General features: G+C 38.2%; 1 protein-coding gene across 1 annotated transcript in view; it reads left to right on the forward strand.

The window, feature by feature from the left end:
- The window catches only part of lrrc7 (leucine rich repeat containing 7), a 124095-nt gene that overhangs the window by 22178 nt on the left and 85532 nt on the right, over nt 1-16385 (forward strand). The gene's annotated exons all lie outside the window — the stretch shown is intronic.

Raw genomic sequence — 16385 nt, forward strand, 5'->3', positions numbered from 1 at the left:
GCAATCTGAGTACTATTCTTTTTCATTTCAATAATTCTTGGCCTATTGGCAATGCACAAAGGGAGTTTTTTCTCACTAAAACTCTGAATAAGAAAAAAATAGGAAATAATGGGATTTTTTGTTTAAGTTCTTTGGCATATAATTAAAAACTTGATCTAGAGGTGTCATTTGAGAATATTGCAAAGAAGGAAAAGGTTCATCCTTTTGGAACTTCAAGGTCTATGGTAAACGTCAGTTGAAACTTAAATATTTCTTGCGCACAAGCAGAAAGTCCGATGTGCTAGAGGGGAACCACATAATGTAGGATTCGTCCACTGAGGACCATGAACATCCAGAGAGAATGTCATAGCAGTGTGGCTTTATTTGTCATTTGTTTCTCAATCTCTTCTGTTGCAAACAGTAGTCTTACTTTAGGGTCAGAGGAATCATGTTCAGTATTATTGTTACTGCTGCAGTTATGCAAGAATGATCCCATAAAAGTTGCAACATTTTAGGAGAGCGACCTTAATAAAATGTTTAGAAATGAACTCAAAACATGGAGAAAAAAAGCGCACAAAGTCTGACGCTCATCATTTCAATAATCCTAACAGCTTTTAAACTAAGACTGCCGGGTGTAAATGACTGAAGTTGTTCATATTTCTCACCATAGACAAGTTTTCAATGGAATAACTTAGAAATGATATATGTCATTGGGATGACAAGGACGACAGCAGGATTGTTTTTCTTTGAGGATGTTGGCACTCAACCAGACACAATGGTGAGGTGATGTCACTCTTGTGGATTGACTTCCTCATTATGTTCCAAATATCTGCTCTGGGAATATTGTTTATTGCCCACTAAATTCATAGACAGGGATGAGTCTGTCAACAGTTAGATCTCTGACTGATGAAAGCTTATTTCCCCTTGTGTCTCTTCTGTGTCCTTCCGAGCAAGCTGTTGGTTCCTTTGAGAAGTTTTTAAACACTTTCTTTTTTAACTTAAAATAATAAATAATTCTGGAAATGTATGGAGCACTTTCCTAACTTTGTTTGGCTCCCAACACAAGGTTGTCATTAAAATATGATATACAACATCTCTCTCTCTCTCTCTCTCTCTCTCTCTCTCTCTCTCTCTCTCTCTCTCTCTCTCTCTCTCTCTCTCTCTCTCTCTCTCTCTCTCTCTCTCTGTCTACCGTTGCCATGGAAACCTACTCATTCCTGTTTGCTGACTCAGGAAAAGGAGGGGTGTTGTTTAACAGGGGTGGTACTATCAGTATCACTAGATGGCATCTCAGACCCATCTACCAAACATCATCAGTCTGACTGTAGCGATCTGGACACATTTAGCTGTAAGCATTTATCAAGTGAAAAAAAATCAGGTTTGTCTTTTGTTTCAAGGTGGAAGACCTCCTTTTTAGGCAGCTTTTCACTCACATCTCATTTTTCATCTCTATGTGTACGTAGCACAGTTAGAATGTAAGTGACGCCAGGATCAGTTCAGTACATTGTAAACTATTTTTCTATTTCAAAACATTCCAAAAAGAAAGATTAACTTCCAGGGAAACTGCGTCTTTGTGAAACATGTTCAAAACTGACTTAATACTATATGCCCCTCCAACAAGTCCTCACTAATGATTAAGCTCTGCATCATATAATGTTCTCCTTTCGTCAATACTAGAGTTAATCTGTCCTTAGTTATTGATGTAAAATAGATTAGTTATTGATGTTGATTTTTTAAATACATTTTTAACATGGACATTCATTTGAAAAATAATTACTGATACATATAACTTGTAAATTTGATGTCATTTCGTAATTTAATTCACCTTCTCTGATCTCAATTCAGCTGACCTCATTTGACTCTCTGAAGAATCGAGACTGCCGCGCCTGTCGTTTTCCCTTTTTTCAACTGACGTATCTGTATCGTGTGTAAGGCCAGTTATGGAGGGAAGAAAAAGAAAGTTCTGTTTCCACTCAGTCTCACATTGGCTATAGTAGCCTAGGATCACTGATGGAATATCCTTATTGGTCAAACGAGGTGTCAATAGAAAGGTCAGAGTACATGAAGCAGTACAGAGATCAAAGTTGAAAATTGGGAACAGTTGCAGAACTTTTAAACATCTGTGGATCTCTATGGATGTGTTTGGGTTTAATCTTTTACTGGATTTGGATCATGATGATCCTGTCTGATGCATTTCTGATTGGTTGTTGATAAATTGGTAGATTGTGGCTGCTGTGTTGGTCGGAATCACAAGAATCCTAGTTTTAGCTATATATAGCATGAGCGATATATAAGCTACACAGAACAGAAGTTCTGTACATGATAGTGATACGAAAACATGCAAACGGGAAGGTTATCAGGCGAGGTAATATATCAAAAAAGTGTATTTTAATAGGCAGCTTTTCTATACAGACACATTTGTTAGAGACACTGTGGGAGGAAGCAGGAGTACTCAGAGAAAAGCCACCATTGTGTGAAACTTTATCTTATGGAGTTGGCATAGAATGGTGATGAACTGATGGGGTCTGAAGAGATTCCCTTTCCACAACTTTTTCCTTTCTTTTCTCCGTGAGTTGAAACAAACTTGAGTTGCTTCCACAGATTAAGAAATGTGCATGAAGTTGTTCATTTTCTCAAATTGCCCCATGAGGTCTGCTGAGTTTCTTTTTTTTAAAATCTTAAAATAGGCCTCCAGGTCCCTTTTCATAAGAATAGCAGTCTATTGCACTCTCTGCTTTTGAGAATTTTTCAGACCTGGTAAATATTGCATATATCAAGAGGCTGCTTTATTTTAAGAAAACCGTTTGATAATTTTACATCCTGGAATTGTAAATATCCAGACTTAGAGAGGCCCTGCAGCCGCCCTAAGCTCCCTGCCCGTTAGGTTAACCCAACCAAAACAAATGTAGTCTCATAAATTAGCAACGGGTGATGAATTTACCTTAATGGTGTTCAGGTTTTATTGAAACTGTTGTAGAGAGGACTTGATTCAAAGTGTGTTTATTTTGGAGGCTAAATGTTGTGCTGTTGAATTTATCTAACAGTGTCTCATTGATTTTTCCAAAACAATTGATAGTAAGGACAGTATAACAGAAACACCCAATCGTTTGCTTTTCTTGCCACAAAAATATTCATCAGTATACGACTACTCCCTGAGGGACGATATTTTCCTTGCAGGCTCCTCCGCAGACTCAATGGGAGACTCGTCAGCATGACTGAGCTGTAATTAACTAAACTTAAAGATTAGAGTGAACGCTGCATGGCATTATTCACATGCACTAGCTAAACAATAAATACATTAAGGTTTTACTAGATTTGAGAAACATCGAAATGTATACCAAAGATAATATTTGCAATATTCTAATTTGTATTTTTTTCCTCTAGTGTGCTTCTTTAAATAGTTATTTTGTGAGCAACATTTGCTGTAATGACTCCTTTGTTTTTGCAGTTTTGTTCTCCATAGAAGAGCAACAGAGGACATTTGGTCCACAGTAATTGAAACAATTGCAAATGAACCCCATGGGACTGAATCTTCAGTTTGAGCAGAACTGAAAACAGTTAATGGCTTTTGTGAACAACTCACTGCGTGATTCACTCCTGGGGCTGCAATGCAGGAACATCCGAACGAGAAAATCCTATCTTAATCCCACTTAAAAAAGCAATTTGGACTTTTTCCAAGACAGAAAGAGAGTTGCTGACTGCAATGTCTGTTGTCAATCAAGTTGTAATGAAACAATCTGTAAACTCACCTCCATCTGCTGCAGAGACCAAATAACAAGATCTGATATCTTGATTCAAGTTTTAGTCTGATGGAACCGATAAAATATTGCACATATGTCACTTCAAGAGCTTAACACTGATCTAATGAATGATAGTTCTTGCTCTTGGTAACAGATTTCTACTTCCTGAGCTATTTCATCAACTTCAGCTGCTTTGTCAGAAACTTTCTGCCTTGTTTAAAACTTCTCAAATGCTACAAAAAGTTGTATTTAAAGGTGGAATGTGTTGGTTTACTAAACTCTGTGTGAACATCCCATTATGACGGAACAATTCTTTGACCATTGTTTTCAAAGTCACAGTCAGTGTCAGGACCACAGCTGACACCTTCACACATGCTCTGTGAGGGGTGCAGATGTGAACTCAAATGTTTGGGTGTGACACTGCATGCTTATACATGCTGCTAGTGTCAGCAAAAACATGGCAAACAAAACTACAGTAATTGTGATCAGGGAGGCAAGGAGACAGATAAGAGAGATAAGGTGCAAAGAAGTAGATTAAAGTGGAAAGAGATGAAGCAAAGGCAATAAGGACCGAGCTGGGAATCCCCTCTTTGGTCAGATTGCAGGAAAATTGTTCCATTTGGAAAGTTCTCATTTATAAGTCAAATGCTTTATTGGCAATAATGTATTTTGGAGTTTGCCCAGATTCATTTATGTCGGTTTTATCACTGAAGTAGAGTCAAAACTAACCAAATACTTACAAAAATGCCCAAAATGAAGAGACATGTTTCAATTTAGGATGACCTTGAACACAATATTTATAACTGCCGGTATTTCCAGGAAATGGGATCCCAGCTCTGCAAAACCTTAATTGCTAACTTGTGAAACCATTAGGGGCTAGTATCGGTGAGAGGAAAAACTTTTTTATTGTACAGTTCTGTGGCTCGTTCATAAGAGTTTGCAGCTCAATGATGTCTATTGGTCTATGCAGAGAATGGAAAGTATTTCTCACAGCCTTATGTTGAACATAATGGATTAAGGGAAGAGCACTAGAGAGATTATTCTGGGAAACTTAGCGCCCTTTATAACACTAAGATAACAAAAGATGGTGGAAATATAGAGTATATATATATATGTATATGTATATGTACAGTATATAGAGTATAGAGGTTTTTATCATTGGAAAAAAAACATGAATTTCCCAATTTTCCAGCTCTGACGATCAAAACCATGTTTAAAATGTGCAAACAGGGATCTTTTATTGGATGTTTTATGTAAGATTACCTTTTTATTAACAATTTCCCGAATAGTAAATGTGATTCTTTGGAGTGTGTAAAGAGTCGTGCAGCTCAGTGGACCACTCTGATGAATCTGATCTACCCTGCAGCAAGTACTGTCGGAGTCAGGCTTTTCCACATTAATCCAAGAGAGTAAGAATAAGGGCTTTGCATATAGTGACGGGGATTCCTTATGACCTCTTTAATAAAATTTCACAGAAATACCATCTAACACACAGTAGAGAAAGCAGCATGTGAGCAGATCAGCAGCATCAGTCTGTCTCTGACTGTCTACAAAGGATGCTTTTAGGCACAACATTAATAATTGTTGGTCATTCACATGTTGGCATCAATCACAGCCGTTAAATCAGAGTTAGCTTTGGACACAAAAACAGAAAGACTTGATCCCAGCAAAACTTTGACAGAACATACACAGGTACGCATCAAGGTCATGTGCTGCTGGACTATTAAATGAACAATTATTAGTCGTTTTCTTTCCATTGAACCAGACAGGGCCAACTGCACCTATCAGCAGCAAAGAGGCTGCACTGAAAAGGGGAAATTAACTGCATGTTAGTCGTCATGGTTACAGTACGTTACATAACACATAATACAACTTTTCAAACAATCAGAGTTTGGTTTGGTTTAGCTTAAACATTGTGTTTTTTATTACAATACACCACATCAATGATTGTATTGTATTGATTTTCCTGTTACTGGTTAAACCCCAACATTATACCACAGAAACCATGCATGACTTTAGCTTTTAAGGGATTTTTTTTTTTTTTTAATTTCCCATCATTAATGGCTGCTTTCTCAAGATCTAGACAAATTACAGCCTGAATAAATAGTCCAATACCACATAGAAAAGGTGATTTATTTGTTTATTCAGTAAAGTAAATATCATGCAAATATGACCAACGGTAGTATTTTCTGAGCCTGAATTGTTTTACATTTACTTCAGTAAGTTTAATTCTAGTTTACCTTTCCATTTTACACACATTTCTTCATTTCTACTCCGTTAAAGAATCTGTGAATTAAGTGTCTTAGTTGTTTTTACATTGCCACCACTGATTAACTTTGGATGCTGGTATATCATGCTTGACACGATTCATATTTCCAAAAATGTCCAACAATTTTCTTAAAACCGGCCCACGTGTGTTGGGCAACAGCTGCATTAATGTGCGAACATTAACGTTTTCTAAAATCTAGATCGTGGTATCAGCATCCGTTGTCAAATATCATTTTCTTTCTCCGCTGTCTCCTATGCCTCTCCTCAGGTATCCTTTCCTCATCAGTGGTTGCAGGAATGGTCGCTATAGCAACAGAGATCCCACAGTGAAGTGAAGTGAGAGAAAGAGTGAGAGACAAAATAAAAGAGAGGAGAAAGGGAAACTTTGGGGGTTGAAAGTTGCACTTCATATCATTGTCTGCCTCTCAAAAATGATTTCCTAAAGCGTCTCCTGGAGCTTTCATCTGTTCCTCCTGCCTGTCCCTTCAGGTTTATCTCTAATCCTTCATCTATCTTTCTGTGTCCTGAAGTTAAGGGCCAATTATACCTTCTGGCTCTTAGAAAACATGGTTTATGATACACACAACTACACTATCTCCACTGCCTGTGTGTGTGTTTGTGTGTTCTACATGCACCAAGACTCCTCCTTCAGTGTAAACAGGGAGGGATGGCATTTTGCTCCAGGTAAAAGCTGCTTGTTAGATGCATTATTTACTTGTTGTTGGAGATGTTGAAGGTTGATTTAAGGTAGTGAATCAAAGTGACACAACAGTCTCCTGACTGGGAGGTTGTCTCATTATAATCTGGCTTCCATTTTTACTTTTTATTCTGCCACATAAAAAAAAAAGAAGCTCTCTACTTAAATCTACTCCAGAATAGTAGAAGAAGTTGAAAAAGTCATAGATGTTCAAAATGCTGAAATGGAAATTATGAAATGTTTATGTCCTCGTGTGGTATGGGCTATGAACTGGAGACACAGTGAGAGAGTGTGTGTGTGTGTGTGTGTGTGTGTGTGTGTGTGTGTGTGTGAGTCTCTGTTTTAATCTCATTCATATATTCATCAGCAGGCAGAGTGCTGACGCAAGTGAGAAGGAAAGGGAGGCATGGATGTGAGAGGCAGAAAGTGTGAAAAAAAAAAGTGTTAAAGGAGGACAAATAAACATATCCATCCAGAGTGCTAATGGTCATCGTTGATGTAGACATTAAAAATACAACAGACAGATGAATAGTGTAGAAAAAGGGGACAAATCCAGGTGTAACATTTAGGCACTTAATTCAGTTTCTTCATGATTTATTAAGGATGACTGGGTAATTTATTCCTCTAATTCAGAAAAAAATAATTTTGTTGATCCACAGTCTCATTTTCGGAAAACACACTTAAAGCTAAAAGATTATATCTCAGATTATTCAGCTCTCTACTGTCTCTTTATCTGAACAAATAAAGAGACATCTGAGATCTAATGTGACAGAAATAAGGCAAACAACAGCCCAAAGTGAAAAGGATTATGAAGACGGATCGCAAGAAGAATCATAGAAGAAGGATAACAGGATAAATTATTGACCCCTGACCACACCAGTCATTACCCATAATTCATCAGGAGCACGTCCATACTGTGGACAGCTGGCTGAGTCTAACAGCTAACACGATGTGACATGCGTCTGTTTTTTTTTAACGACTGTAAAGGCCAGTAAGAGCATTAATAACAACATGATTACATGCTGGGTAGTTAGCAGACATGACATGTGATCCACACAGGATATTTGTGTGTGTGTGTGTGTGTGTGTGTGTGTGTGTGTGTGTGTGTGTTTAGTGTACCAATGGGTGTGTGGGTACACAGACTTTTCCATTTTTAAGATTTAATATGTGTGTACTTATGATGGAAAAGTAATCAAGCAGGATTTTTATATGGCAAACGATTCCATTTATACTGTGTGCAAATGTATTTGGAGATAAATCTTTACTTACACAGGAAAGTGATTTGTACAATAAAGTCAAGTCAACATAGACACTGAGTTAAAGTAAGACATTATAACACAATGGATTTATAGATTCTAGAAAAATAACAAGAGCCATTCATCAAGTCTTTGATTCCACCAACATTGAATGTCACTCTGATACTGTCTTTTGTTTGATAATTAGTAACAATCTAATCAAACATGGAGTTAGGGATGTTCACAGGCGAACGACTTCTAAGTTGGTTAAACAGAAATTTAAATTCAGTCTAAACATCTGGTGTAGAGGTAAGAAAACACTCAGAAAACTGGCAAAATTGAGCACAATTTATTTAAAATAGTCTGTGTGTAACAAAGTCATTTATTTTGCATAGTGTGGCTAATGCTAGCACCACCAGCCTTCTGTCCTCCGTGTAGCTTCCTATGCACATGTCCATGTTAAATGTAGTAATATACCAGTTTAACCTGACCCAGCCTACATACATTTTTATCATTACATTTAACATCAAAATACTGCCAAGCGAGCTGCTCCTACAAGATGCTATCCCTTCACTGTATGTGCTTGTTTACATCCTGGTACTATCGAGAAGAGCAGGCCCTTTAACTAGAGCTACAGCCCCCACTAGTGGCAGATGCCTGCATTGCATTTTGAGCATAACTTTTAACTGGCTTCAAGGGCCAAACTATTAATAATGGGTTTAACCAAATAGAAATTCAGGTGCATTTGAATTTGAAATGCATACAAGCTGGCCTGGTAGTGACCCAAAGAACCTGCTCAAAGTCCTGGATCCTCAAGGCGTACAGCTGAGGCTACGGAATCCATTTAGGCGACGTCTGTACAGACTCCCAAGTCCCAATTTAGGATAGGATAGGATAGGATAGGATAATACTTTATTGATCCCCAGAGGGGAAATTCAGCATTACAGCAGCACAGACAAGAAAGCTCAAAAATACACATTAAACAGAATAAAAATAAAAAATAAAAATAAAAACAGGGGGTATATACAGTACAAAATGAATGATGAAGTTAACTGGGGGGAATTGAGAACTTCTTGTGGCATGTCCATTCATACGATAAACTAAAACCATATGGTATATGTATTAATGAGGCCATGCCATCGACTGATTTTAGCATGCTCATGTGACAACATGCTTACTCCACAAATAACAATCCCAGGATTATTGCTGGTTGATCAGAATTATGAGATCTTTTCTCATAGTGTGCTAACACTGATGTTACAGTACATTTCATTTCCACCTTTTGCTTGTCCACCATACAGTTACTACAGTATGGTATGGGCGGATGCTGGTGGTCTTACATTAATCATCGGGTTTGTAAGCCTCAGTCAAGTTTCTGTATCCTCTTTTTAATCCTTCGGAGACCCTGGAAAATTCATCAGCTTATCTGCCAATGGGAGAAATAGTCACTTCACTGCAACTCTGACACAGTAAAGTGAAAATAAAACAGTGGAGCTTGAAGGAAGATCTGTACAGTTAACCTTACGTTGTATCTTTAAATAGATCCCGTAAATTTACCTCTGGCTTAATTTGTTTAACATGAGGGTTTATATCTAGAATAAATATACACTTTTCAATTGTATCCCCTATTCTCAAACATAAATGTTAATTTGAAAGTGGCTGCATGCTAACATTAGCTGTGTTTTGAAGGACCGGTAGTTAATGTATTATTCTTTTTATTTTTTTTACTCATTATATGGCCCAATGTCTCTCTGGATTTTCAGGATCCATTTTCCTTCAATCAATCAGGAAGCTTTCATATTGAAACAGTTGCTCCGATTTGCGACGTTTACATGACCGCAAACATAACAGGAAGATACGACAACAACTTCTTAGCTTCCCACCCTAAGCGTGACATCACAATAACAATACTGCTGTGGGAATGTGGTTTATCCCCTTAACATAGAGAGCCACTTTATCTTCCCACATTCAGGTTTCTTCTCTGTGATTTGTTTCCTTTCTGTATCTTGTTCTGGCCAAAAATATTTTGAAGGACAAATAAAACCACTTTCTCTGGTGTGGTACCAGATAATATTTTTTTATCGCTGCAGTCAATGCTAAGATGTTTTGCATTATGAAAAACCTACAGTTTTAAATCTTGTTTGTCTGCTTTGTGCATAAATCCAAAGTGACTTATCAAAAATCACACAGCCTTAATATGCAAGCTATTCCTCCAGTAAGTGCAGCAGCTGTAGTGCTTAAAACTGTTGTCTTAATCCTTAATAATCCTAAATACAAGAACCAAGTCGCTCCGCTTTACTGCACTCCAGTTACCTAGCAACACCCATTCACAAAATGCCATATAAGGCATATTGCAGTATAGAGGCTGAATGTACACTCAGATTCAGAGAAAGAGAGGACATTAAAGAGAGTAAATAACAAACCAGAGAAAAATCCGTCTCTGTGTTTGAGGTCTTATGAAGAAACATCAGAGGTTTCTAGTTTCCTCCCAGGTTGTACCGCTGATGACCAGAAAATAGTCAGGCTTCATCCTCACAAAGATACACTTAAGCTGGGTCTTCTTCTGCATCCAAACACCATCTCCTACCTTCCATGTAATCCCCGTGTGTTTCCTCAGTCGGTCGTTCAGCCGGCCAACCAGCTCGCCGGCCAATTAGTCATCTCAGTGGGAGCAGACTAAAACTTGGTCCCAGCCCACACCTAATACCTAACAGATCTAAGGGCTCACGGTGCAGACAGTAATGGGTACTGTGCACAAGACAGCTTTATAAACTGCAGCTTTTTAGGCCTCCCAAAAAGAGAAGAAAAAAATAGTGATTCATGAAACTGTGTTTCCATAGCAACCATGGATATTTCATACTGGCAGGAAGAGGACTCTATGACAAAGCTGCCTACTGCTCTTCTCTCTTCCTGTCTTCACTTTAGCTCAACTTGATCTTTCTTTATGTTTACAGCGTTAGACATCGTTGCATTAAACATGTACTTAATATCTGAACCATTCTGCTCCCATTTGTAGACGATATTTCCTCTGGCAACGACAGACAACTTCCTGCATGGCCAGCTATTGGCGATAAATGAATTACTGCTTAGACTTGCGTTTTGGTGCTATGGATTGTTGACGGTCTGAACCGCAGTTTACAAAGTCACGTTAACTCAGTGGTTAAAGGTTAAATCCCATGTACAGAGGCTTTGGCCCTCAAAGCGGTGGCCCCCAGATTTGACTCCCGCCCTCGGCCATTTACCGCATGTCATCCCCCATTCTCTCATCCCTGTTTCTATCCACTGTCCGGTCTCTCAATGAAGTCAAAGGAAGGAAAAAAAAGAAGCGAGAATAAAAAAGACAACCTCTATGAATGGACTGTCAGCTGCACTTGCGTTTAGATAAATCCTTTGAGAGCTCAATATGAGCTTCATTGACTTCAGATGACCAGGAATCTAAATACAAACAGAAACCAGAACACTTCTGACGCCAAAAACAGACGCCTGCCTTCAGATTCTGTATTCTAACACACAAACAGGAATATATATATATACTTCAAATGGGCTGCTAATACTTCATTCAACCTTTCAAATATAAACTTAAATAAGCATGTCCTAAGCCTGCAGTTGAATGAACCTGGTCACACTAGTTGTTTACACTGTGTCGTCACATACAAACTAGCAAACAGTTACTATAATGTGATTCCTCAAAAGATGTTTTTCTGAACATCTGGAAACAGTTTCAGTATGTAAGCCTCTAAAGCAGTTCAGTGCATATTGATGCAGCTGGTGCTGGTGCATGTACAGTTGGGGCCTGAGGCTTAATTCAATTAAACAGCCATTAAAAGGCATAATAAAGGCAACTAATGGTTCTGTAATTTACCAATGTGAAGCTGTCAAGCTAAAAATTGTAGTCATAATCAAAATATAATCTGTTAAGTCTGCCCTTAAGAAAAAAAACAGGAATGTCTTAGTGATTATTTTTTACATTTTGGTGAATTTCCTCTTTGCGTGTTAAGATTGTGGCAAACAGAATTGGACCTATCTGAGCGTTGGTCTAATATTTAGATCATAGGTTTAAAATGAACGGGGTCAATTTTGACTCAGAGGATTTCTTATACAAGAAGGTTTGTACCATTATGGTCACATGGGCAGTTTTCTCCTTAACACTTTCAAGTACAATCAGTGGAGATGAAGTGGAGGAAGGAGGAGGACGATGAGCTGGAGACAGAGAGAATATAATTATCCAGCTATAAGGGAGAGTTTAATTCTAATTATATCCAGCCATAGTTGGATGTATGGATGAATTATATAATTTCTATGATATATTTCATTGGGGGAAATCTCTTTTTCTCTTGAGGCTCTTAGGAAAGACACTTGGAGATGATCATGACTGTGTTCACTCCGTGTAGTGTGTGTGTGTGTGTGTGTGTGTGTGTGTGTGTGTGTGTGTGTGTGTGTGTGTGTGTGTGTGTGTGTGTGTGTGTGTGTGTGTGTGTGTGTGTGTGTGTGTGTGTGTGTGTGTGTGTGTGTGTGTGTGTGTGTGTGTGAAACACTGCCCCTCACTTCTCTGGCTGGAGTTGAGTTAGTGTCTCCATGAATGTCTTTATGATCTCATATCACTTATTCATAGACTTCTGAATTATAGAAACATCAATGAATCCTTCTTTTATATGAAACATCTTTACATTTGCATGAGCTGTGTGAAAGAGTTTTATATGAGTAACTGTTGACTGAACATTTGACTGAATATGGGTCGTTATGATCTGTTTTACCTTTCTCTCCGCTCTACCCTCCGTGTTGCTGGGCGGTATAAAGTTACTGTATGGATGTGTATGTATTGATCCATCACATTCATTGAGTTCTGTGCAACTTGATAATAAGTATAGCGATCAACAAATAAAATAAAAAATAAAAAGTGAAGTTGGGTGAACCCTTATTAAGTCCAATACGTTTTTTTAAATCATACCAGAATAGAAACAAATAGACCTGTTACATGGATGCAGAGAACAGATCCTTCCCACCCTTATCTGTGTTGTCTGACATGTAGTTCCTCTAAATATTAACTTTAGGCGCTATTCAGTTGTACGTGCTTTCCTCTTATCTAGTTTCATGAATAACAAAATCAAATGTCAGGAACCATCCAAGCCAAGAAAGCCAAGATGCTGATACAGCCACATACATTGTACGATGCACTTTATTATTACATACATGTTAAAAAGGGCCCTGCCCTGTTCGTTGCACTGTTTGGCTTGTTCTGATCTAATGTAATTAGATTTTGCCTTTAGTCATCTTGTTTGAAATTTGTTGTGGAACCAAAGCTCAGGCCAGGTATCCATCACATGTGCAGCCACTTCTTTTAAAATCCAGACATCATATTGTAACATTGCTGGGGTTGAAGCCATTGATCTTTTATTCCCCTTTCTTTGATTTGAATATCTCCCTGCAGAATGTAGCTGCCAAATGCCAAGTGATCTTAGCTTAAGCTGCTCTTACTGGTTAGAATTGTATGTGTTGCTTGGCAACATTAACTTTGTGAACACTTTAACAGGAAGCAGCTATGGAGGCTTCAGTGATTTAATGACACAAGTCTCTCTGCAGCAAGCTGTCAGAGCGCTGCATGACATCCTGCTACCTGCAGAGAACCATCTCATACTCTCATTGTCTCTCCTGGAAGCTATCGTGCATTTATGTGTGTGTGTATGTGTGTGTGTGTGTGTGTGTGTGTGTGTGTGTGTGTGTGTGTGTGTGTGTGTGCGCGCGTGCGCGTGTATGTTTGAGTTTTAGATATACTTCCATCTCGAGCTGCTGGTGAAACAGCTATAATGACACAGTTCTGTCATCACCTATCTTCCTCTGAGAATCCATTAAGTTTGTGTCTCTATATGCTTTTCCAACAGTCATTGCCCTCATCATATTTCTATCACAGTTACCTGCCTCACCTCTGTGGTTCATTTTTAAAAGGTCAATTTCCTCAAGTACTGTACTTATGTACAATTTTAAGACCCCAGTTGTTGAGTTTTTCTTTAGCGTTTCAATGTTCACACTGTTTGCCTATTCTACTCCACTACCTTTGTGAGTGTGTTTGATATTGTCTCTGAACTACATTCATTTAATAGCTTAGTTACGCAGCTTAATAAAACATCTTAACTTATTTATTATAAGATTATGTTGCTATGGCGGCTGTGGATCAGTTGGTAGAATCGTCGCCTCTCAACCGGAAGGTCGAGGGTTCAATCCCCAGCTGAGCAACATGTCTGATGTGTCCTTGGGCAAGACACTTAACCCACATTTCTACCGCTGCTTCGGTTGGATTAGTGTTGTACTTATGCTCTGATGTACGTTGCTTTGGATAAAAGCATCTGCTAAGTGAATTTTAGAATTGTGGAATATGTTAGCCCCATGTGGGCTAGAAATTGAAAGTGATGTACACGTAAATGAATCAGTAGTTATAAATCAGTGATATCATAAAAATGGGGGATTCTGGATAACAACTTTTGTACTAGCTATGTTTTGATGCCAATGTTGTTCTGTAAAAGATCTGGATGCTTTTTTCCACCACTGACTAAATACGAACTGTAACCCTTAATTAAACATAATCCTTAATCCTAAAGCCAAATCTAAACCCTCAAACAGCCACCAAAATATGTTCACTGTCTGAAAACCTGATTACGTTCAGCTCTTTAATAGTCATCCTACTCGTGGATGCATCCTGCATAAAAATTATAGTTTGAATAGTTTGCAAATTTAACCGACAGTTATATATTTATTGCTGTAACTGCACAACATATGCACAGCTCAGAATTGTTCCTGATGGGATATTTTTAACACTAACCAACTAGCAAAATATGTTCTTTAGACGAAATTATATTTGGTTCCCTAAATGTGCAAACTCTCTAAAAATACCTTGGTGTGACCTTCAGAGAGTTCTATTGAAGATCTGTGCTTTGCTTTCTAAAACCAGAGCAGCCCAAAATAGGACCTGTGGGTAAAATCAGCCCAAATCTGAGCCGCCTGAATTAAGACCTGTGGGCAAAACTTGGCTCTCACTGAAAGCTTTGGCATTTCAGAGTGTAAAAGGTGAAGTCTTTCACTTATTGTGTTTCAATTTGATCACTACTTGGCAGTCACTCGACAGTAAGCTCCCATGAGCCGATGTAGTATCATCATTTTTTTTTTCATATCCTACAAAACAGTGCAAATGTTGCTGTGACAATGCTTTGTCTTGGCCTGGAGCCTGCTTCTAGTCTTTGTGTGCCAAACATGTTTGCTACACCTCTGGGAACTACAACTTTTTCAGTTTTTTCCCCTATAGAGGAGTGTAAGAATGTGGTTGTGAATTCCTTTTACAATGTGCAATGAACAATGCATGTTACATTTACACAGTCAGTACACTTTTTATAATGTTGTTTAGCAATCTATTTTGATGCAGACAATCGATACAGTCCAAATCAATACATCCAAAATGATGAAAAATAAATGCATTCCTAAAATATCCAGAGCAACCTTTGGGATAAGACTTTTGAGCACAACAGAGAGAAAACTCATAAGCAGCAGTCAGTCATAATCAGATACAACGTGTATAGCTCAGTAAAGACCTCCACATATTGAACCTAAATCACTTTAAAGCTCGGCCTCTTGTGGCTCTCTGCTTTTATATAAGAGCGGCAATGTAATACATCACTGCAATCAAACACAGGGCAAGTGAGAGAGTGCACCAAAACACATGTGGAAACTTTCTTTTTAGAAAAATGTTCAAGGATTCCTCAACGTTGTACACATATTAACCTAACAGCTCTTCATCAGTCTCAATGAAATAACCAGCCAATGACAGCTATATTGGCCAAGGGAATACATAATATGTTAAAACACTATATTTCCATTTGCACAGCACAAAGCCTTGGAAACATGCCACTTACCATCCTTTTTTTGTATGTTTTCTGCGTATGTTGTCATCTATTTTCAAATTTGATTACTTTCTCATATTTATTATCTCCTTTTGAAACCAAAATGTTTTTCAACCACTTCAACTATAAAGCCCAAGGCTCCTCTTGATTGTTGACAGGCAACAAACACAGGAATCAAACACAGCCCCAGCTGCTCTGAAATACAACTTGGTTTGAGCTTTTTAAATTCTCTCCCATGAAGCATCATCCTAGAGGGAACACATATCAATATAATGGTAAAGTTGTTGTTTATGTGCCTCTGTGTTTTGAGGTAATGGGCCTCCCTGACAGGGGGGTTACTGTTGACTTGTTGATTGACAGAGCGACAGGTTGGCCAGCTTCCTGTTTCCTCACAGACTGTTGTTAAACTCAGTCAATCTTGGAGAGTCCCAGTGCTGCTTTCTGGGCTTAACTGGAGCTTCTTGCTGGCACAGCCAACTGGCACATATGGCATAAAGATATTGTCATTTGTTGAAGTAGAGTTTGTAAAATAAACTGTTTTCAAGTGTCAAGACCATATATGTTTTAATTAAATTGTCTA

This window comes from Labrus mixtus, chromosome 3 (genome assembly GCF_963584025.1).
Source record: "Labrus mixtus chromosome 3, fLabMix1.1, whole genome shotgun sequence".
NCBI classification, from domain to species: domain Eukaryota; kingdom Metazoa; phylum Chordata; class Actinopteri; order Labriformes; family Labridae; genus Labrus; species Labrus mixtus.